Raw genomic sequence first — 13,761 nt, forward strand, 5'->3', positions numbered from 1 at the left:
GTCATATTTTCTTCAGTAAAGTTGGAGCCATCGTCATCGGAAATTCGGTCATCCTTCTCAGATTCAATATGGTCTCTATCTGGAATAACGTCTTCACAAGGCTCATTACTTTTCGAAGTCGGTAATTCCTTCAATTTGCTGAGCTCTTTCCTGCACGATCCACAAATTCGCATCCGTTTTGATAGCGTAGGGAATTTTGATATTAAGCCGTCAGAAAGCCGTCGTGTATCTGAAGAAACGTGGTTTTTTTTGTTGAAGGGATTAAAGCAAAAAGAAGCAAAAATTTCTTTATCAAGTTTAGCCTTTTTATGAGCCATAGCTACTGAAAATATTAATTATGTAAATAACACAGTCTTTATTTTAACGCTGTTTCTAAAAAAGTGGTCTTCAAAATGACCATACACTGCTGTCCTGGTTGGCAACCAGGTGAATACGTTGATGATGAAATGCCGGATCGCTTCTTTACTGCAAGGTGAAAAGAATCTGGATACAGCAACTTAAAGGACCGAATAAACTGAAACACGTGTTTTTCCTTCAAAGCTGTTTATCAGAGAATCCAATTTTCTTTATTTTTCTTAGAGATGTGTGTGTTACAAAAAAAAAAGTGATGTGTCCAAAACGGACTAATCGATACTCCTAAAGGGTTGTACATATGCGTGATCTTATTCGTAATTCATAACTCAACATTAAGGGTTGTACATATGCGTGATCTTATTCGTAATTCATAACTCAACATTCTCCCGGCCATGACAACATTGTTGTGATAGTACAATCGATGGAATAGAGTGGTATATATTTGATATTGATATAACATTTATAATGGGTAGATTACCTAAAATTAAGTGGCCAAATTCAATGAATGAGTTTACTAGGCAACTAAATAGGTTAATGAAAAATAACTTTGCTAGTGGAGAATTATGATACGGTTGTTCCTGAAGAAGTGACTAAAAACAAATTCGATTGGCATATTATTCGATGTCTTTTTAGTCAGCAATGTTTGGTACTAAGGCGAGTTTGACAATTGGGCGTTTAAACGTGCCAGTGACTGTTTTTACTGTGACAACCCGAATAAGATCGTCATTCCCTCGATGTAATGTAACGACACGTCCCATGGGCCAGTGACCGACTGGAAACCGATCATCTTTGATGATTACCAGATCATTTTCCTTTATGTTAGGTTGTTTGTCTTGCCATTTTGGTCGGATTTGCATTGCTGATAAAACATCTTCTTTAAATCTCAGCCAAAAATGTTGGACCATTTGTTCCATTAATTGATGACGTTTAATTGGGTTTAGTTCAGATTTCGGTTGAGGTCGTGATAGAAAAACATTTCCCGTAAGAAAATGTCCGGGCGTCAATGCGTTAAAGTCGTTGGCATTTTCGGTGAGTGGTGAGATCGGCCGCGAATTGAGAACAGCCTCAATTCGAGCTAAAACAGTTGAAAATTCTTCGAACGTAAGTTTTGAATTTTTCAAAACCCTGGATAAATGAAATTTCATAGATTTGACGGCAGCTTCAGCCAAGCCATTGAAATGAGGCGCTGCTGGTGGGCTAAAATGCCATTGAATGTGTCGGTTTGCTAATGCTGGTATAATGTCGGCTTTGATAGATTGAAGAAATTCAGAGTGACGCCGTTTATTTTCGTTGTTGGCACCAACAAAATTTGTTCCACAGTCACTGAAAACATCGTGACAAAATCCACGGCGGGAAATAAAACGATCGAATGCGTGAAGAAAAGTTTGCGTCGTTAGATCACCTGCGGCCTCCAAGTGCACAGCTCTAGTTGACATACATGTAAAAACAGCGACGTATCCCTTATATGAAGTCTTTCCGCGACCCTTTGATGCTCGAATGTCATAAGGACCTGCATAGTCCACTAATAGTCGAGGCAAATGGTCGTAAGTTGTGATTAACACGCATGCTGGGCAAAGCGCCCATTTGCTGTTGCAATAAAACCGGACGAGCTTTGAAGCAAATGACACATTTATGAATAAAATTACGGACAAATCTACGCCCATCAAGAATCCAATAGCTGTGTCGAATTTGGTTGATGGTGACTTGTGGTCCCCCGTGTAATGTTAGGCGATGATAAAAATCTGTGATTAAAGTTGCAATATGACTTTTCGATGGCAATATTATTGGAAATTTTTCTTCAAAAGACATGAATGCATTTGCCAAACGACCATTTACACGAAGAATATTCCTGTCGTCGAGGAACGGATGAAGTCTATACAATTTACTGGTTTTTGGAATTGGTTTCTTACTTCGAATGGTTTTGAGCTCAGATGAGAATTCGTTTGCTTGAACCCAGCGAATGAGTGAATCTTCGCTATGTTGAATTTCGATGACAGTGAGAGGAGTGACTTGTTGAACTAGTTGGTTTATCGGGACCGAGCGCGTCGCAGTTGATGGACGTTGCAATTTGAGCTTGATGGAATACCGAACAAGTTGCACAAAACGAATGGCATATGCGACAGCACGACGTAGGCGATTCAAGTTTGAAAACCGTTGAATGAGGTTATCTGCGCGGCACAATTCCTTCGTGGTGATATTTATTGCTTTGAACCGTGCACGAAGTTCAGCTTGATCATCATCGTGGAGTTCGAATTGTGAAGCTGACCACTCAGCTTGAGGCAGGGAAAGAAATTGTGGTCCATGCTACCAAAGTGATGAATTGCGCAATTCGGCAATAGTTAAACCGCGACTATTGAGGTCAGCTGGGTTTTCTCGAGAAAAGACATGATGCCATTGTTCAACTTCAGTTGACGATAGAATTTTGTGAACCCGGTTACAAACGAAAACCGCCCACCTGTTTGGATTCCCTTGAATCCATGATAAAACTACACTTGAGTCAGTCCACATAAAAATGTCTTTCAGGGTGATTCTCAACGACTGCTTAACCGAATCAAGTAATTTGACTGCTAACACAGCACCACATAGCTCGGCACGAGGTGTTGTCAACGGTTTCCGCGTTGGTGTCAGTTTGCTTTTTGCTATACATAAATTGACGTGAATATGATTGTTTGACTCGATGGTGCGCAGATAAATTGCTGCAGCGTAAGCCTTGTTGGAGCTATCACAAAAAACGTGAAGTTGATTACTTTTGTTGGCACGCGATGTGTTGATCCACCGGGGTATTTTGATTGCCTTGATAAGCTGAAGTTGATCAATGGTTTGCTCCCATTCCAATTGGAGTTCGATAGATGGTATGAGATCATCCCAGTCAAACTTCTGTTCCCATAATTTGTTCAGAAAGATCTTTTCCTTGGTGATGAATGGATTTAGCCAACCGAGTGGATCAAAAAGTCGAGCGACAGTTGACGCAACGTTACGCTTAGTGAGACGTTTATCAGTAGAAAAGTTAATGGAGAATGTGAAAAAGTCGTTGAAACTTGACCATCCCAACCCGAGAGTCCTTACATCCTCGCTGGAATTAAATAAACATACTGTATTTTGATAACGATATTCGCTGGGTATTTGTTGAAGAAGTTCTGGGGAATTGCTAGCCCATTTGCGGAGCTCAAACCCGGCACTTCTAAGCAATTCAATAAGACCCTTCATTAATTTGAGAGCTTCTTCGATTGTTTCGCTTCCTGTGGTGATATCATCTACATAAGTTTCAGACCTAAGTGCGGTGTAAACTGCTGGTGAAGAGACCTTAACTTGTTCGGCTAGCAGTTGAATGGTTTTAATTGCCTGATATGGGGATGAAGCAATACCAAAGGTGACGGTTTGGAGTGCATATGTTTTAATGCCCGAGTTTTCATCATCTTGCCACAAGAGGTACTGATAGTGAGTGTCGTCTGGATGCATCTGTATACAGCGATACATTTTTTCGATATCGGCAATAAGAACATATTTATGCGTGCGCCAATTTATAATAATTGAGACCAAATCAGCTTGTAAAGCGGGACCGGTGGTCAAAATATCATTTAATGATTTTCCGTTTGTAGTTTTTGCGGAACCGTCAAACACCTGACGAAGTTTCGTTGTTATACTGCTTTCTTTAAGCACTGCGTGATGAGGTAAGTAAAAATGTTTTTTATTAGGCTGTTGAATGAGCTTGACATGATTCAGCTGTTGATACTCATTAAAGACTGCAAAATATGCTTTCTTGAAAGTTGCGTCACTAATGAACCGCCGTTGCAGCGATTGAAAACGTTTGAGGGCCATATCGTAGGACGAGCCCAATTGGATCGAGGAATCAAAATATGATTTAAATGGTAGTCGTACCATAAATTTTCCATCTGGTTGGCGGGTGGTAGTTTGTTCGTAAAACCTTTCAGTCCATTCATCTTCTTTAGACAATCTCTTGATCGGCGGCACCTCTTCAATATCGTGAAATTTTGTGAGATATTCGCTGATTTGAAGGGTTGAAATATGGTAGCAACCAGTTAATGGAAATGTATGAACGTGATTTTGTTGGAGCAATTCTCCGAACAATATCCACCCTAATTTCGTGCACTGAGCGACAGGCTCCCCAAATTCACCCCTGCGCAACCCCTCCTCAATGATTCGACCATAGACATCGCCAGCCAATAGCAGGTCGATTTGGCCCGGAGTCGCAAAATGTGGGTCCGCCATTCGCAATTTTGTAAGATGATGCCAAGATTTGACCTTCAGTGTATACAAGGGCAGCTCAGATGTAATTGATGGAAGCACAGCAAAATTCGAAATGAAATTGAATCCCGGATTGACGAAAGAGTGGATGTTGAGCTTTAATCCTTTATCGGCGATTTTGTATTGACTTTCACCCATTGGACGGTAACCGATGCAAAATGGAATAAACTCCAACTTCAATCGCTGAGCTGCACGCTCTGTTATAACTGATTGTTGTGAACCGTTGTCGATTAGTGCGCGAAGACGTATGTGTTGACCGAAAGCGTCGACCACCTTGACAATTGCTGTCGAAAGAAGAACCGTTGAATTTGTATGGACTAAATTGTTTGCTACGATTTGGGGGCTGACCGTGGGTGCATGACCCTCATTCGAAGACGTTGATCCTATGTTTGTACTTGGACAAAAAGGTGCAGCTGATGAGAGAGTTGATTTATTAAAATGCAGCAAAGTGTGATGTTTGCCACCGCAGGTGAAACAAGTGTGCTTACTGGAGTACTGCATAGACTTCGAATGACCGAGACAGTTAAAACACAATTTCTGATGAGTTATAAAGTCTCTACGCTCAATCGGTGACCATTGTAAAAATTGTTGACATTTACGGAGAACGTGAGGGCCCCTACAGGTTTCAATTGGACAAACTATTGATTTTTTGGAGACATGCATATTCCGAATATCCTTTCGATCTTGTAACTTAACAAATGATTTGTTTGACTTTGAATGTGACAACTTTGAATCAATATTAGGTTCATTCCTTATCTTTTTGGACTAAAATCTGAAAAGTGTCAAAATGCCAGAGCATAAGCAAAATGCGCTCACTAAAAGAGAATAACAGGAAAAGTAAAGGAACGCAAAAAACCAAATTTTTAGTCCAAAGAATGGCAACAACAAAATTAACGTCAAATAAAAACAGAAATGTATGTACAAAACACATTCACACAAGCACAAGCACAATAAACACTTGCTATATCAATTATTTTTTGCCTCCTTCCAATTTCAATTCATTTCTTTTACTTTTTAGATTATTCTCACTTTTAGCGTTAATTTCCGTTAGTTTAAATTCAGTTGAGTTTGACACTTTTCAGGATTTTGCCAGAAAAAATTCTTCTGACTAAATCTGACTACTTCGGACTGATGAGAGTCACTCTCACTGACTGTTGCTCTCTCATTTTTGCTGTCATTTCCGAGTTAAGGAACGCTTTTTGGACTAAATCTGACTACTTCGGACTTTTTCTGACTATTTCTGGGAGATAAGGAACGCTCCTATTGTGGGTTGTGTGTGCGGCAGCATCAGCAATGAGAAAAGTCGATTTAATAAAATCCAGCAAGGGTTGAAGTTTTGCAACTTTCTTCGGTTCTTTACGATGCCTTTCAAAATCGAGACGCGTAACTGGTGAAAGTTTTTCAAGTAAATGAAATGCGAAAAACTCTGAGTTTTCTTCGGTATAGAACTTCCGATTTTTCAGCTGAACCACACATGCGCGCACAGAGTCGTGCAATGACTTTAATTCGTCAGCAGATTCCCGTTGGGAATGCATTGGCAAATTCATAAATTTCTTCATGAACGCAGTGAATAAAACTTGCTCATTGCTATAGCGATCTTTAAGGTCTTCCAAGGCTTCGTCATAGGTGTTATCTGTAACATCTAAATGGGCAATGGATGAGGTTACGTTTGGAGATAAAAATGACTTGAGATACACGAATTTCTGATGTTTTGAAAGTTTCGAATTCGTGTGAATTGTCTGGAATAATGCATAAAATGCTGGCCATTCTGTAGGCTCACCATTAAATTTTTCGATTTTTAATTCAGGAGGCCTAAATGAGGAATCTGTGTGAAACTCTCGTATGATTGTGTTCGTGGTTTCGGCTGTTGAAGAAGGTGAAATACAAGTCGAGTGAGTTGTTGTTGTTGCATCGCGGTCGGGGAACAGTCGATCAAATACAGTTTCGATATGATCGATGGTATCTGCATGCTCAGATTGAAAAGCCCCAAAAATATCACTTTTGAAATAGTCATCCTCGCGAGATAACCTTAAGCGAACCAAAGTGCGATGGTTTGTATTAAATGTCTGCAGGGATTGAGCGATTCGATTAAGACGAGTCATAAATTGCCCCCTAGAATGTCGACTCGGACCATCTCGATCGAAGTTTGGGCGCTCTCGACGCAATCGTTCCAGTAAGTCAAGTTGCTCAGCCACTAATTGCTCTTGTTCACTAATTTTGACTGATTTATCAGCCACTGAATCGTCGTCAGACATACTAATGAAAATTCTTGCCAATAGAATATGTTTAAAACCACTTACCTCTATAATACGTGAATCCTCTCAACTGATTTATGTTGCTGCCTGGGCTTTATGCGATGAAAGCTTGTTTAACAAGTTGATAGTTTCATTAATTGCTCCTCTTGAACGATTTGAGTGGGACGATAAGATTTGTGATGAAATGTTCGTATTCCTTTGGCACTGTGTGTATTCAACACTATCCATAAACGCAGTGTGATCGATGTAATGCAGCGTGGCACGTCATTTGAGGTTAATGACGGCACCCTCGAAATGGAGTCGGTATTGAAATTTCTTATGTTTCGCAAATAAAGACGATCCGGCTCGAAGGACCACTGTCCTGGTTGGCAACCAGGTGAATACGTTGATGATGAAATGCCGGATCGCTTCTTTACTGCAAGGTGAAAAGAATCTGGATACAGCAACTTAAAGGACCGAATAAACTGAAACACGTGTTTTTCCTTCAAAGCTGTTTATCAGAGAATCCAATTTTCTTTATTTTTCTTAGAGATGTGTGTGTTACAAAAAAAAAAGTGATTTGTCCAAAACGGACTAATCGATACTCCTAAAGGGTTGTAAATATGCGTGATCTTATTCGTAATTCATAACTCAACATTAAGGGTTGTACATATGCGTGATCTTATTCGTAATTCATAACTCAACTAAACTATAGCTGATTTATTATAGCTACTTATAGGTTGCGCGAGTAGGTATGAATATCTATTGCGAAAAGGTTTGGACGAATCTGCTGTGGTTAGGTACAAAGAAAAATCTGAATCATCCTTAGCTACCGGAAAATCCCATATTCTTCATACCTTTTAAATATTGTGCTAGTAGGTATGCAAATCTAATACTCAAAATTCTGCAAAGCTATTAATAAAGAGTTTGGATGCACAAAATCGAGTACCTGCTGTGTTAGACTACGAAAAATCTTAATCATCCTTAACTACGGGAATGGCAGTATCGAGGGTATGAAACTTTGGTTAGGCGTGTTATATACCGTTGGAAAGGTAATTGTATATACCTTCTCATATAAGTTTTATTTTCAGGTTTCCGAGACACTTACACAATAATACGAAAAAAAGAAGACAATAGGTCATATATTAAAAATTAAAAAAACCGCTGTTTCGAGTTACTAAACGCTAATTTTGATTGATACACAAGTTGCATCCCACTAAGCGACCACAAAGCTCTTAAAGAAAAATACCTAAGCTTTCTTTTGAGCAAAAAAAAAAAAAAATACCCCTTTGAAAAAAAACATAAAAATTATTTTTTATTTAACAAAAAAAAATTTAAAAAAATTCATTTTAATTAAAAACAAATAAAATTTGTAAAGACTGAAGAGAAATCTATCGAAAACATTCCTGAAAAAATTTTCTAAATACAATAGGTAATTAGTTATATGGATCCGAAAAAATGGCCGTTTGACCAAAATGTCAAAATTCTAGACCCTCCAACTCGGAGTGTGTTTGACCGATCCCATTGAAATTTTGTGTCATAACTACTATTTTTTAGGACTAACCTTGGTGCAAATTTCATCCCGATCGGAAGACATAGATTTCAAAAGTTGGGTCACTTGAGGTGAAATGCCCCATATACATATGGGTACTACGCAAATACCTCGGATAATTACTCATGTCCATTGGTTTTTGTATCTAAATTCCGTTAAACTAATCAAATGTTTCTTTCCAGATTCCAACATGGTTGCTTAAGTAGCTGAAAGAAAACTTTCCACGAGTTGAGCATTCTTTTGTCGCTCGCTTACAAAAAAATTCACCTAACATATACTGGCTAAGTAGGCAGAAACATGTTTGCCAAAAATTTATTCGTAAGGTGGCGAGATATTTTGAAAACCCGTATTTATGCTCTGATTCGTTTCGCATTTTGCATGTTTAGTTGAAGCGTACATAGATTTGCAAAAAAAATTACAGATCCGGTCAAAATATTTTTTTTCTTTTTTTTAATAAAATAACATATTAAAGTATTTCGAGAGTATATTAACTATTTCTAAACCGGCTTCAAAAAAGAAAAAGGTTATCAATTCGTCGGAATATTCTTCATTTTTATGTACTTTATGGTACCTCAGAGGTGGTCCCATACTAGTACTAGAAGAAACCAAAATATTTGATGTTGTCACACAAAGTGGAGGGACCTATAGTTTTACGCCGACTCCGAACGGCGATTGTATTTTTATGAGAAGCTGTTTTCCATGGCAAAAATACACTCAGAGGTTTGCCATTGCCTGCCGAGAGACGACCGCTGTTAAGAAAAAACCTTTTTTCAATATTTTTTTGCGATGTTGCTTTGACCAGGGCTTGAACCCAGGCGTTGCGGAGTGGAAGCGCACACTGCTTACCACTACACTACATAAAAACCGAAAATAGCGATTTACGAACTTAGTGTGCCTAATGTCTCAAAAAACAAAATGGCGAGCCTAGGCGGGCTCGAGCTCCCATGGACGCAGTCGACAGTGAGCGAAAATGGTGTGAACTATAAAGTAATAAATAAATGTATAGTTCAATTGTTTATTACCTTGTCTTTAGGATTGTGTCTTCTAAGCGTACATTGAAAGTTTGTATCAGAGAACCAATCTGAGATTATTGATAAAACTATAGACCAGTTTGGTGAGCAGCCAAGACGCTTACTTCTTAAGTATCTGCAGCAAACAACAGAAAACACATAGCGCACATAAATTTCTATAATAAAAATAGCATATTAGGGGCTGCTAATGTATCTATTTCAAATTATAGTTAAATCATTAGCTAAACTTAACTACAGAAAAATTAGTAATTACAGAAAAATTAATTAATTACTATACTTTAAAATAGATAACAGTGATAAAATAGATGCAGTGCCTCTTTCGAGACTTCAAATATACTCGCAAACAATGCGGTGTAAGTATGTCCAGCACCGCAAGCAATGCGATATTTGTACCCATCGTATTTTTTGTCGTGTTCGTGTATGCGGTGGCATGTATGACCAAAGCGGCGTTACTGCATCGTGTGGCCAGTGTTGCCAACTTTTGAGTTTCAAAAAGCACCAAACCGTGGAAAAAAGAGCGTTTTACCGCACTAAAAGCACACAATTTTTTTTTTAATCAAAGGGTACTCTTTTTTCATAAGAGTTTGTGGTAAACACAAGTAACAAAACAAATACTATTTACATGTATAAATAAATAACCAATGCTTACGAAGTACTGCACATTAAAACTGGTACATCTGGAGAAAAAACAATCGAATCGCAACAAACGAAATTGAATTTTAAAAGGGAAGAGTTATACTTAATGATACCCTAAGTAGAAATGAGCGAAAAATTTGTTGTTTTATAATATAACCTCAAATATTGCGAAAAACCGTGTTTTTACACTTAGAGGTTAGGATATCTCAAAATTCTGACGTGGTAGAGAAATTCTGCAGCCAGATTTGAATTCAGCACCGAAAAATCTACAAAAACCGATGCACTCAGGTGGCAAAAAAAGGTAAAATTTTTCGAACTGTGTAATCAATCCATAATCAAGAAAATAAAAAAATAAATACTTAACTTATCTGCGTGCTAGCATTTTCAACGCGAATACAATTTAACAAGAACGCAAGAAAGGCGGTTTGCAACTTCATCTTTTTATCAATCATGGTCTGCATTTAAGTGCATTTAAATTTGTAGATTCTTATAAATTCAGAAATTTTAGTTCAGAAAAAAGCACTAAAAAGCGCACTAGGCACCAAATCATTTGTTTTTTGCGTTTTAGTTTTCAAAAAGCACTAAATCTAGTGCTTACAGCACTAAGTTGGCAACAGGGATGCCGTTTGGATCTAAATAGATCCAATTGGATACATTTTTAGACGAATTTTTGCGGGATACTTATTTTTTTCGGTCAGTATAAATGTGGATACTTTTTTAAATAGGCCAAAATTTTATATTTCCTATAAAGTTGTTTTCGTTCAAAAATCGATTTTCATTAAAGATGGTAGAAAGCATTACGTTTTCTGAACACATAAAGAATCGCTACTTAAGCGTGAAATTAAAGCATTTTATTTTTTGTGAACGAAGCAATGAACATATGAAGAGATCTTACCAAAATAAGTATAAGCGCAATTGCTTTAATTAGCTTAAAGGATGCTTTAAGAAAGATCTTAATATACATATCGTCGTTTAAAGTACAAAACCGCGTATCAACAAAAAGCTAAACAGCGTTCGTGGCGTTGCATAAATTATTTTCTAGAGAGTAAAAATAATTATATTTCTTTTTTATAAAGCAATCGCATTTCTGGCTATTATATTTCAGGACGAATGGATGAGGATTGAGCCAAGAGCTTGTGTGAGCAAATCCAATTTTTGGCAGCAAATGTCAGTTACGCGGTTTTGCAGAATGACGATACGCGGTTTTGTACTTTAAACGACGATATGCATATGTATATAAAGTAAATTATACTCTTTCTGTAGTAATCTCTTTTATATCACATATTTTCATTTGTTAATTTAAAAAGAAAGATTTCAATGTAGTTTAAAAAACTAACTTTGATTTATTTAAGGAGACTTTTATGAATTTTACTGAAAAGACTTTAAATACACTCTAAACAATTTTTGTTTATTTGCGCATATTAGGAGAGGTAACCAGTTTCCTCTTTTAATGTGTGCAAATTCGCACGCCGTGTAATAAAATTAATCATTGCCTGTTTACTCTTACATACCAAATTTGTCGCAAGAGCAAAATTACACATAACATGTTTAAAATAAAGTAATGTTTATTATTAGTAGGAAATGAGTAGTCCACTTACAAACAGCGTTATGTGATTTTATAATAGAAAGCCATAAATTTGAAAAAGCGACTACGACAACAAGTAACATTTAAATTGAATCTTTTTTATTATTACCTGAAAATTTGGATAAATAGGAGCCTTATAAAATTGTAACATAACATAACATGTCATAAGATAACATTAACAGTCTATACGACCTAAAGCAGCTTTCTAAGTTCATCAGAAGATTGATACTTTTGAAAGTTCATAAATAAGTATGATAGCGACTTTTGGAAGAAGACTTAACATTTGATGCTATTTTTTCAGAATATAAAAAGATTTTGCACTCTGTTGTTAGTGGACATGAAACTACTTTAAATACTGGTACGTAATCCGCCAAAAACTAAGAATCGAAAAAATTTTACATAGCGCACTTTGCAAGTAGACTACTCAAATGTATTTGTAGTTTGAAAATTTTTGCAATTTTAAACATTCTATATATGTGTATTTATGTGTATATTTTAAAGATCCCAAGTTCAAAATCAAATACTGAACATCTTATACGTATATTTATACAGATTCTTGTTGAAAAATAGATACTTTTCAGTAGTAGTTTTACATGCTCTTTTTAGAGTGTACTTGCTATTTATTATATTTACTTTGCAAAATACTTATGCACAAAAAATATACTTTATAAATTGAAATTACAAATGTTTGATTTTATGCACATGTATTCCAAGTCCTTAGGATGGGTTCAATTATGTCTTTTTCATGAAAATGTTTGGTTTTCTTACAAATTATGAGATGTATATGTAAAAAAAAAGAAAATTGGATACATTTGGATACATTTTTGGCTTGGTCAGGGATACACTTTCTTGAGGCGGCGCGGCAACACTGGTTGGCAACTATGCGTGTGCCACCGCATTTTCATGTCGACTTCGGCTATGCGGTGGTATTTGGGGATATGCTTGTCTGAATGCGGTGCACCGTATGTATGCATGTACGGTAAAGTATGAATGTATATGTATTTATAATTTTACTTAATAAAATTCCTTATATTTTAATATCAAATAGTATTAAAAAATTAAAATTGGAATGTAAAAGAAGTTGTTTTAATTCTATTAAAAGGGGTTTAAAAAACATCAAACAAGTATTACGAAATGTTAGATAATGACTCCAAAAAGACTCCGATAAATCGTCAAAAAAGAACACAAAAATGCTCAACTATGACTCTAAAAAGACTCCTAGAAGCGTTCCAATATGGCTCCAAAAGAGCTCCGAAATTCACTGAAAAAGAGTCATAAAATGCACCGAATTCATCGTTTTTGGAGTCTTTTCGGAGTCATTTTTTAGACTCCATTCAGCGTGCCCGCGTAGAACGAAAAATCGCTCATTTAGGGCTCCATAAAAGAGCTCATTTATGAGGGAAAAGTTCCGATATAGGAAGGTTTATAGCTCAAAAAAGAGTATTTTAGGATCCTTTTGGTTAGCCGGGATTATTCGAGCATATGTAGGTATCTGTGCAGCGTATTTAATCGCTACAGTTGCCTACAAAGTTTGTATGTATGTATGTTACAAAAAAATTCATAAATATAAACACCTAATCAAAATTAAATACATAGAATATGTATTTAATATGTTTTTTAATTAATTCCATTCATATTTATTTCATTTACCAAACATAACTTTTTATATTAAATAAATATTACACCTATTATACGTTTCATTTAATCTCATCTCGTATATTGTGTCGGAAAAACAAATAGTATCGCGGCAACTTGAAAACTTCTGACTGTTTTTCTTTTCTTTGTTTAACGCTTATTTGTTTTATAGAAAAGTATGTTGTAGTTCATTATTAAACAAAAACCATATATAAAACCAGTTTCATCTGAACGGCAAACTTTTTAGTTAGAATTTCTAGAAAAAAAACTATACATATGTAAGTATATCCGGTTTATATTACGAGAATATGTACAGTGTCGGAAAAATAAATACGTTTGTGACATTTTAACAATTTTTGGCTATTTTTCTTTTGCTTGTTGAATCTTTATTAATTTTTTATAAAAGTAAAGCTCATTATCTAACAAAAATCATGTAAATCAAACTTTCCAACTTTTTATTAAAATTTA

General features: G+C 36.2%; 2 long non-coding RNA genes across 2 annotated transcripts in view; one reads left to right on the top strand and one right to left on the bottom strand.

Moving 5' to 3' along the window:
- Positions 1-2,453, bottom strand: part of LOC108364238 (uncharacterized) — a 15,114-nt gene extending 12,661 nt beyond the window's left edge. Inside the window, exon 1 of the long non-coding RNA XR_001847735.1 lies at positions 2,441-2,453. This is a non-coding gene — a long non-coding RNA (uncharacterized LOC108364238). The remainder of the gene's footprint in view (positions 1-2,440) is intronic.
- On the top strand, positions 7-8,136 carry LOC108364239 (uncharacterized). Its single transcript, XR_001847736.1, has 2 exons — positions 7-408; positions 7,594-8,136. It is a non-coding gene; the product is annotated as an uncharacterized LOC108364239 (long non-coding RNA).
- Positions 8,137-13,761: the final 5,625 nt, after the last annotated feature.

The sequence above is a fragment of the Rhagoletis zephyria genome, unplaced genomic scaffold (assembly GCF_001687245.7).
Source record: "Rhagoletis zephyria isolate East Lansing unplaced genomic scaffold, Rhagoletis_zephyria_1.1 Rzeph_scaffold_01503, whole genome shotgun sequence".
NCBI lineage: Eukaryota > Metazoa > Arthropoda > Insecta > Diptera > Tephritidae > Rhagoletis > Rhagoletis zephyria.